Source organism: Nannobrachium achirus, assembly GCF_963921795.1.
Source record: "Nannobrachium achirus genome assembly, chromosome: 2".
Classification (NCBI taxonomy): domain Eukaryota; kingdom Metazoa; phylum Chordata; class Actinopteri; order Myctophiformes; family Myctophidae; genus Nannobrachium; species Nannobrachium achirus.
The window spans coordinates 77,292,603-77,304,123 of NC_137811.1; positions in this window are offsets into that span (position 1 = coordinate 77,292,603).

The following is an 11,521-nucleotide window of genomic DNA, read 5'->3' on the forward strand; positions in this document are numbered from 1 at the left end:
GCACACACACACACACACACACACACACACACACACACACACACACACACACACACACACACACACACACACACACATATACAAACACCTCCAAGACATTTCTGTTGTTTTTTAAATTATGCACCCCCCCCCCCCCCCCCCCCCATATCTCTGTCTCCCTCCTCTACCTCGGGGGGGGGGAAAACTTTTTTGTTTTTAGGTTTCTTTTTTTTCGTCCAAGACTCCAAAAAGAGAAAACGTGGTGTCTTGTCTCAAAGCACCGACACGTACAAAAAGTGCATTATTATGAATTCATCACTTTTACCACTTTGAACCCCTCTGTACTATTATAGTATATAATTACATAGGTTATAGCCTATAGAGCAGTGGTTCTCAACCTCTGGGTCGGGACCCCCAGGGCGGTCCCCAATTTTTTTTCTTTTTTTTTGGGGGGGGGGGGGGGGGGGGGGTCGGGGGGGTCCCCCAGATGATTAACTCAATGTGCAACATTGTTTTCTCTCTCAACGGTAAACAAACCAACATAAAGTTTAAGTGTATAGAGCAGGGGTGGGCAACTTTGATGATGGCGAGGGCCACCTTATTTCCACCTTCACTCCAGAGGGCCACATTGCATGTTGCTACGTCCTACTTTGTCATTCTAGTATCTCATACAACAGAAGCAAAATGTTTTACTTCATTCGAATTGGAATCCTGAATTATTTCTTTGTTATTTTTTAATTGGAATCCTGAAATGTAACATTTTGATTTAATTTCAAACGCATATAGTTATACAGTATACTCATGTTAAATGTATAAAATAAATTGGACATAAAAAAATACTTTTTAATACCACTATACTAGTCATTAAGCTACTAGTATAGACTGACAGAATTAAAGAAGGTTATGTTTGGAATTATAACAGCTGAAATCGATAATATATCAGTATTCCGGTATTAACCTGCGGGCCGCATTAAGTGAAGGAGGGGGCCGCATGTGGCCCCCGGGCCACCAGTTGCCCATGTATGGTATAGAGGGTATCTGCACATTTCTAAAGTGACAATTTAAGGACTTTTTAATACCTCTAAAATGACAAATTAAACATTGTCCAAATTGTCAAATATCTAGAGGCAGACATTGTGAAAATAGCAGATCTAAAAAAAAAATATTTAATTCCTCAAGTCTAAGTGCTCGTCAAGGTGGGTGGTCCCCAGTTAAAATATGATCATTTTGGGGGTCCCCAGTTAAAATATGATTATTTTGGGGGTCCCCAGTTTAAATATGATTATTTTCGGGGGTTGAGAAGCAGTGTCTTAGAGAACTGGAGTTGGGTGACGACTGTACTGTGACCACTTTTTCTGTCTACAGTCTATTCTACACCAAGGCTCTGAGCCCCCAAATATAGCAGATCTATAAGCGCATAATGCATTGTGAACTTGTAGATCTGCTATTTTTTGGGGGCAAGTGTCCCCCCCACGCACAGAATATGGATGTGGAGGGTTCAAGTCGTTATTCATTTTACCCTCTATGAGTTCTAAATCTGCCTCAATCTGTAATATCATTGTTGTTTTTTTTTTTTTTTTTCTCTCTATTCACGATATTCCTGGCCATTCTATGGAGGCTGCCATTTTCCTTTTACAGAGGGCGCTGGAGCATTTTTAAACATCTTTTCACTTCCTCCCAAGTCGAAGAACAAGAGATCCAAGGAAGTGACAGGGAATTGTCTGTTTGCCAGATATTGCCAGAGACAAGCGGCCAGGTCTATGAATAATAAGCCCAATAGAATTAACTAGGTTCAGTTTTACTACTTTACATTTACATTTGAAAATAGCAGATCAGCAAGCTCACAATGTGTCACATTGTGACACATTGTGAGCTTGTATATTTGCTATTTAAAAAATATAGAGGAAAGAAAAAACGAAAATAATTTGAATATCTTTGAAACATTTTAACAACACAAATCTGTGTGGCGGTCCCTGGCACCACATATTTTCAGATGGGGGTCTGCGACTGTGGACAAATCTGTTAATCTGGGGTCCTTGATATGAAAAGATTTGGGAACCACTGGTTTAAAAAAATATTAGAAAGTAAGCCCAATAAACAACGACACCAATTGCTTATTATAAGCAGACATGGCAACACCGTTCATTCAGAGCCAAGAGCCCAGAGCGCCTCTACTGACACTTTAATGCAAGGACACAGGAAACCAAATGATGTTTTTTATTTTCTTTCAGGATATGAACAGGAAGCCGGGGGCGGGGCCAGGAATATCGTGAATACACCGAATTGCCAAAGCTCCAACAATGTTGTGATCTTGTAGATCGGCAGTTTTTTTTTTTTTTTTTTTGGCTAATGTTCCGATCGCCCATAATATCCATGCTGAAGTGTTTAGCCCTGTTTTTTTTAAGCGAAAAATAGCAGATCTATAAAATCACAAAGCCCTTGAAAGTCATGCTCATAAATCATCCCATCTCTACCATCCTTTCCTTAAAAAAGGTGAAATCTGGATCAATGTTTTTTTCTTTTATTTCTTGTATTGTCTTGTTTATTAAAAAAAAGAGCGAGAATGATAAATTGATTGTGTATGTATACTCTGATTTGTTAATAAATAAATCTTTAAAAAGAATATATAGCCTATATATATATTCAGGGGAAATTCTTTGTAAGAAAGCAATAAATACACAGATAAAGAAATGTTTACTCGCGAAAAATAAAATAAAAAAAACAGGTCCCTTTAGCATCATTTGTATAATCCTGCCTAAAATCTTTTCTTACATTGTTTGTGTGTGTTTTTACTGTTAATAAAGTATCCAATCAAAGCGCGACCCTAAGAGTGGGTCCCCGCGGCCCAGAGCTGTTTGGAGAGAAAACCTACCCTGTTCAGAGCGTCCCACCCCTGCTCAGAGAATCTCCCAGGGACCAGGGGTCCTCCACCGGGGGTGGGTGGGTGCTGCTGCAGGGGGTCCGGGGCTCCGGGGGGTCCGGGGGTCCGGAGGGGGGGTCCTCCTGCTCAGCGGTCCGGTCTGCCTTTCTCTCTTTGGCTTCTGTTTTCTCTCTCTTAGGAGCGGGTGGTCCGGCGGTGGCTTCGGGGGACGGCGGACCACCACGGAGCTCTCATGCCGAAGCACGCACACCCACCTCCCCCAGGGCGGGGACCCCTGCACGGAGAGGCTTGTTTACAGAACCGGGTTACGAGAGTAACCTCACGTTTTCTTCTGGAGGAAAAAAAGAGAAAGGAAAGAAAAGAAAAGAAAAGAAAAGAAAAGAAAAGAAAAAGAAAGAAAAGAAAAGAAAAGAAAAGAAAATATATCCCGTCTCTTTCTTTCTTTCTCTCTCTGTGTGTCTGAAGATGCAGGAGGGAAAGAGTTGCACGCAAACCGGCGGCTTCAAAGAAAATTAACACATTCAATAATAATTCTCTTCTTGCAGGCTTTTCAAAAAGAAAAAGCAGTAAGTCGAACCGCGCGGAGAAAATGTTAGAGAAACGCAATAAGAGTGGAAAGAACAAAACAGTCCCGTTTTTCTTCTTTGTTCTTTCTTCACAATAAGAGTCCAGCTGCAGCTTTAGTCTTTCTTTCCTTAAAGGTTTCTTCTTTTTATTCTTCTTTTTCCAGCCGTTTTATTTCTCCTCCTCCTCCGGTGTCATAACTGTCATATTTATATTATATTATATTATATACAGTTATAGAGCGGGTCCTGCAGCAGCCTTGATGTCCCGTTCAACAGCAGACTGTAGTCTGTTTGATTATTAATATTCTGCTTATTAATAGTCTATGGGTTTATGTGAGTCCAACGGCCGAGCATCGCCGTGTGAGAGGAGAGGAGAGGAGAGGAGAGCTGTACTACACACTGAAACACTGCTCCTCCCCTCTCTCTCTCTCTCTCTCTCTCTCTCTCTCTCTCTCTCTCTCAGCTCTCTCTCTCTCTCTCTCTCTCTCTCTCTCTCTCTCTCTCTCTCTCTCTCTCTCCTCTCTCTCTCTCTCTCAGCTCTCTCTCTCTCTCTCTCTCTCTCTCTCTCTCTCTCTCTCCCCCCCTCCCCTCCCTCCCCCCACCTCTCTCTCTCTCTCTCTCTCTCTCTCTCTCTCTCTCTCTCTCTCGACAGAAAGCGCATTCCTTGAAGCCGTTGGAGGCAAAAGGCGTAAAGACTCGAGACTTGTAGGTTTCATTCACTCATTCATGCGCACGCGCGTGCACGCACGCACACACACACACACACACACACACACACACACACACACGCACACACGCACAGCGCGCGTTAAGCAAACGAGCTTTTAAAAAAAGGCCATATCCGTTTGAGAGAGCAGAGCATCTGCAACCGATTTTAACCACGTTTATGGCTGCACTTGGTAACCCACCATTACACACACACACACACACACACACACACACACACACACACACACACACACACCACAGAAGATAGATGAAGATGGATGGATAGATAATGTGTATTTCTTCCATATGATACACACAGTGTGTGTGTGTGTGTGTGTGTGTGTGTGTGTGTGTGTGTGTGTGTGTGTGTGCGTGCGTGCGTGCGTGCGTGCGTGCGTGTGTGTGCGCGTGCTGAATGTGTGTCATTGTTATGGAAAAGTGCTTGCAGTCCAAATAAAACACAGCAGTGTGAGATAACATCTCACATGCATGTCCAAATGAAACACTGCATTTAAAACATAACAACACCATAACCATCTGCACATGCACCACTTCTACAGCCTCTCTCACACCCAGGGGGCCCACATTATTTTGGAGGGGTCCCCATCCCCCACGATGCTTAAAGGATAACTTTATTTTATTTTTTACAACAAGGGTTCATATTTTAGATTGTAATTAGAGAAAAGAAAAGCTGAGTGTTAAAATGTTTTAGTATTGATTTCAGTGGGTGGGGGCATGAGTACAAGTGGCTAAATATGTATTTTTAGACACAATAAGCCGTAAATGTACTATTTTACACCAGCCCCCATAAGACACATCTGCCGTTGGCCCATGAAAGATTGCGGTGCATTTTGGGAATGGGCTTCATAATCAGAAGCCCCAACCTGGGGGCATGCATGGAAATCAAAATCATTAAAATCACTAAAACACTAGAAAGAAGTAAATGAAAACATTTTAACACTCATCTTTTCTTTTCTCTAATTACTAGCTAAAATATGAACCCTTGTTGAAAAAAAAACTATGTTGTTGCAACATGCATAAGTGCATACAGAATCTGCACATTTAGTCAAATACGAAAGAGGAAATGCGAGAGAAATAAGAAAGAGGCAAACATTGTGAAAATAGCTGATCTACAATATATACATACAATATATGATATATACTGTATATACCGGTATATATTCCCATTGATGCAATATATCCATGGGGAATCAAAGCTAGGAACTTTGCATTCCTGGAAAGTATCAAAATACATATATTTTTTAATGACCATGTGCATTTTTTTTTCAACCTACAAATGTTCGGATATTAAATACCACTGCGCAAATCAAATCGGTTTGCTCACGAATAATGCTCACGATATATAACATATCTACCTCCATAATATGGTAGGCTATACCGTAATGACTTTAGGATCAATTACTATAATGAAGATACAGGTTGGTAAATGGGTGAAGTCGTCCTTCAAGTGGTTCATGAAACGTTGTAATGTTTCATCTTGGTTTTAAATGCAGGCTAAGCATTGAGTTAAGCTTCCAGCTGGTTTTCTCCTCCGTAACAAATAAACATGACAGCAGAACAAACAACCCAGCAACGAGAGGGAAGAACACACAGGCTACATAAGACATAGTTACACATCATAACAATTATTATTATTATTATTATAGTTACACATCACACTAAACTCCACTGTCAGCTGAAGACATTTACTGAGAAGAGAAAACTCACAGAAACTAAATGACTGTGAAGTTATAGTTATAATGCAATGGTAAAAAAGAAAATCGTAACGTAAAGGATTGTTAAAGGAAATCAACATGGTTGTTCTTTGTCTTATAGGGTCCGTCTGACCTAATTACAAAAAAAGGTTTAACATTTATGACAATCATGACTAAAGTGGCATGATAGTCTCATGAATTGAATTTAGTGTGAGCACTCCAGACACATTTGGTATTGTTAGATTTAGTTGGACGCTATGCGGCCATCAAACTCAGTGACGTTGCTGTAGTGTCTCATATGTGATGTGCTTTATGTTGTAAGGTGTGACTGTTGTCATGTCAGACCCCTGAACAGCATGTGTGCCGTGCTGCGCCCCATTGGAGCAACGGTGTGCCTGTGGCCCCCGGGGGACCCTAACGTGGCCCCCAGGGGACCCTAACGTGGCCCCCGGGGGACCCTGACGGGGCCCCTAAATCAGGTTTTCTTAAAGTGGGTGCCGTGGCACCCTGGGGTGACGCAAGTCCAGGGATGCCACAGAATACTTTGATATTATTTGGAATTGATCACTTTAGTTTAACTACTTAGACTCCCTCCTTAAAGGGCCAGTTCACCTCTGGGACATCCAGATCTTATTTTATTGTTGTTTGGGACACGATCAACACAATCCTTTATTTTTTGTGTTCAATCTGTGTTTTTAGATATTTTAGTATTTCAGCATGAATGATGATGCATTTTGCATCATATGATGCAGCATGATCACTCATATGATGCAAAATGCATCATCATTCATGCTGAAATACTAAAATATCTCAAAACACAGATTGAACACAAAAAATAACTCAGGATTGTGTTGATCGTGTCCCAAACAACAATAAAATAAGATCTGGTTGTCACAGAGGTGAACTGGTAAAAGGGACTGAGTTTCAACTTTGTACTTGGTGCATTCTTTAGAAAAAAGAAATCTAAATCAAATCTCTTCACCAAAAATAGACAATCTACAAGCTGGTTGGGACAAGTTTGTAGATCTATTTATGGACTGTTGAACCTAGAATATGAATGCTGGGGTTGAAGTAGTTAAAGTTAAATAACATTATTTATCTCTCAGGATCACCTTGTGACAAACTGCTCCGTAGGGGCAAAGATTCACATTTACATACCATAATAATATGACACCAATGTAAGATGCTATTAAGTAACAATATAATGTTTTAAGTATTAGGCTAAGCTTTATTATTATTGTCTTGGTGCAGACACTTATTGCGACCGTAGGTCGCATTTACTATCAAAACCTGCACAAAGTGTGAGTGAGTCCGTCAGTCAGTCTGTCTGTCTGTCACACCTCACACGTCACACTTTTCCCTGCTTATATCTCCGCAACCGTTGCCCCGATCCATGCCAAATTTTGCACACACGTTCCTTGGCTGCCAAACTACAACCTCCAAGGACCCCCGGAGCTCCAGGGACCCCCAGGTCCCTGGGGGACCCCCAGATGTAAAAAATGACCAAATGCGCAAACATGACCAAATCTCACATGGCCCTCTTCTAGCGCCACCATGAGGCCGATTCTTGCAAAACACATTTTTGGACACTGCTCCTACAATTTTCGCCCTAAAATCACGCAAATCGGTACACAGTATGTCTACACTCATCCCATCAACATGAATCTGTCCCATATAGCGCCACCTCCAGGCCGATTTTTAAAAACACATTTTTGGACACTGCTCCTACAGATTTTGCCCTAAAATCACGAAAATCACTACACAGTATGTCTACACTCATGTCATCAACATGGATCAGGAAGATTTTGGCAAAACACATTTTTGCCCTATTTGTGGAGATAAGTGACCTACGGTCGCTTATCTCCCGATTAGGGAGCCTTACTGGTGTATATATATGTGTGTCCTGCACAAACTGTGAGTCAGTCCGTCAGTCCGTCAGTCAGTCAGTCTGTCCGTCTGTCTGTCACACCTCACACGTCACACTCTTGCCCTGCTCATATCTCCGCAACCGTTGCCCCGATCCATGCCAAATGTTGCACACACGTTCCTTACCTGCCAAACTACAACCTCCAGGGACCCCCAGGTCCCTGGGGGACCCCCAGATGTAAAAAATGACCAAATGTGCTAAACTGACCAAATGACCACCCCAACGGGGCTGCTCACGGGGAATTCCCGGGGACCACCCACTCCTGGTGCTCCAGAATGGATGCAAAAGTGGTGGCGCCCCCAGTGGAGGACCCCCTACACTGCAACTCATGTGCACATGTGTGCTTTACTTGTAGAGCAGCTATTTTAACATTTTTTTTAACTAACACAAAAAAGGGAAGGTTTTGGACATACAAGGTTTCCACCCGACAGTGACGTTTTGTTTCTTCTTCCATTTTCTGTACAGTAACAGATTTTGGACGTACAGTACAAGGTTTCCTCCTGTCTGTGCTATAGATTGGATCCAGGCCTCATCAGTGGAAACGACCCCGTGACCCCACCAGGCCCAGGCCTCCAGGACTCTGTCTCTCTCTGGAACAGAGACATGCATCCAGCGTAGCGTGAACCAGGGACGTGCTGGCCATTGGGAAAAGCGGGACAACTCCCGAACGGCAGGTTCATTCCCGGCCGGTCCAGGCTGGCCATTAGGAAAAAAATAAAAATAAAATGTCGGCCTTCGTTCCATTTTGGGGGCTGGGCGGCCAACAAAGTAAATCGTCACTGTTGGGCAGAAACCTTGTATCTCCAAGTTTCAAATTTGTACATTTTTTCGCAAAGCAAAGCCCTGCTTCATCAGACAAGGCCGTCGCACAAAAGTAGTGAAAACAGCAGATCTACAAGCACACAACGCCTGTTGTGTGCTTGTAGATCTGCTGTTTTCAACACAATGTCTGCATTAACACACAAACACACACTTCACTACAATGTCTGCATTAACACACAAACACACACTTCACTACAATGTCTGCATTAACACACAAAGACACACTTCACTACAATGTCTGCATTAACACACAAACACACACACACATTTCACTACAATGTCTGCATTAACACACAAACACACACTTCACTACAATGTCTGCATTAACACACAAACACACTTCACTACATTAACACACAAACACACACTTCACTACAATGTCTGCATTAGCACACAAACACACACTTCACTACAATGTCTGCATTAACACACAAACACACACTTCACTACAATGTCTGCATTAACACACAAAGACACACTTCACTACAATGTCTGCATTAACGCACAAACACACACTTCACTACAATGTCTACATTAACACACAAACCAACATACACACAAACACACACTTCACTACAATGTCTGCATTAACACACAAACACACACTTCACTACATTAACACACAAAAACACACTTCACTACAATGTCTGCATTAACACACAAACACACACACACATTTCACTACAATGTCTGCATTAACACACAAACACACACTTCACTACAATGTCTGCATTAACACACAAACACACTTCACTACATTAACACACAAACACACACTTCACTACAATGTCTGCATTAGCACACAAACACACACTTCACTACAATGTCTGCATTAACACACAAACACACACTTCACTACAATGTCTGCATTAACACACAAACACACACTTCACTACAATGTCTACATTAACACACAAACACACACTTCACTACAATGTCTGCATTAACACACAAACACACACTTCACTACAATGTCTGCATTAACACACAAACACACACTTCACTACAATGTCTACATTAACACACAAACACACACTTCACTACATTAACACACAAAAACACACTTCACTACATTGTGCTAATGTCTGCATTAGCACACAAACACACACTTCACTACAATGTCTGCATTAACACACAAACACACACTTCACTACAATGTCTGCATTAACACACAAACACACACTTCACTACAATGTCTGCATTAACACACAAACACACACTTCACTACAATGTCTGCATTAACACACAAAGACACACTTCACTACAATGTCTGCATTAACACACAAAGACACACTTCACGACAATGTCTGCATTAACACACAAACACACACTTCACTACAATGTCTGCATTAACACACAAAGACACACTTCACGACAATGTCTGCATTAACACACAAACACACACTTCACTACAATGTCTGCATTAACACACAAACACACACTTCACTACATTAACACACAAAAACACACTTCACTACATTGTGCTAATGTCTGCATTAGCACACAAACACACACTTCACTACATTAACACACAAACACACTTCACTACAATGTCTGCATTAACACACAAAGACACACTTCACGACAATGTCTGCATTAACACACAAACACACACTTCACTACAATGTCTGCATTAACACACAAAGACACACTTCACGACAATGTCTGCATTAACACACAAACACACACTTCACTACAATGTCTGCATTAGCACACAAAGACACACTTCACTACAATGTCTGCATTAACACACAAACACACACTTCACGACAATGTCTGCATTAACACACAAACACACACTTCACTACATTAACACACAAACACACACTTCACTACAATGTCTGCATTAACACACAAAGACAGCGGGGAGGGAGTCAAAACGACTGGCTCCAGGCCAGACAGGTGGCCGTGGCCCACAATGCACCAGAGATGGAACTATACTCGGGTAAATACCACAGAAACACACGTTCTTTCCTTGGAAGAAGGAAAGGAAGTCAGAAATCCAGTACGACCAAGTTTGTGTGGCGTTATACTGTTGCTATAACCTACGGTAACTCTAAACCTAACCCTAAACCTAACCTCAGTAACCATGACGCGGGTGATTATCTAACCTGCCGACAGTGTTGGGAAAGTTCACTTTCAAAACGAACTAGTTCAAGTTCAAGTTCAAAACTTCTAAAATGAACTAGTTCATTTCATAGTTCATAATTCTACATTTTGAACTAAAGTTCATGGTTCCTCAAAATGAACTAACTTAGTTCTTTTTCGTTCTTTTTTTAACCATAATATTTTCATACTTTTGGCTATATCAAAGGTATTTTTTTTTAGACGTTGCTGCAAGCTATTATTTGTCAAAATTATTGACACAGCCCATATAGAACCACACACAGCAATTCATCCAACTTAACATTGAGGTGCCCACAATATTTAGGTGCCCATGCAGTGATCAGTCTCACCCATTGTGAAGGCAGACGTTTCTAACTGTCCGCCTTGGTTAAAATAGCTGATCTACAAACTCACGTTGTCTCGTGGATGTGATGCGTTGTGGGCTTGCAGATCAGCTATTTCGGCATGCAACACTCGTCATACGACGAAGCATGGTCAGGCTTTACTTGGGTGGGAGACGACGTAACGAGGAGGAGACTCACCGCTCAGGCGCTCACTTATCAACGTCTGCGAGCCTGCAGCTGGACAATCTTAGTTCCCAGAAGTTCTTTTTCGGCAGCTGGGTGCTATCGGAGCATATGTGAATGAATGTAAAGAAAGACGAGAGGACAGGCGACCGCGGAGGCGCGGACCGCCGCACGAACAGGGCAAACAGGCGTTCGACAATAACGTTCATCAAGCGGAAACAATGAGCGTTCAGTTCACGTTCGCCCAAAATATGAACGTGTTCATGAACGATCGTTCATTGAACGCGTTC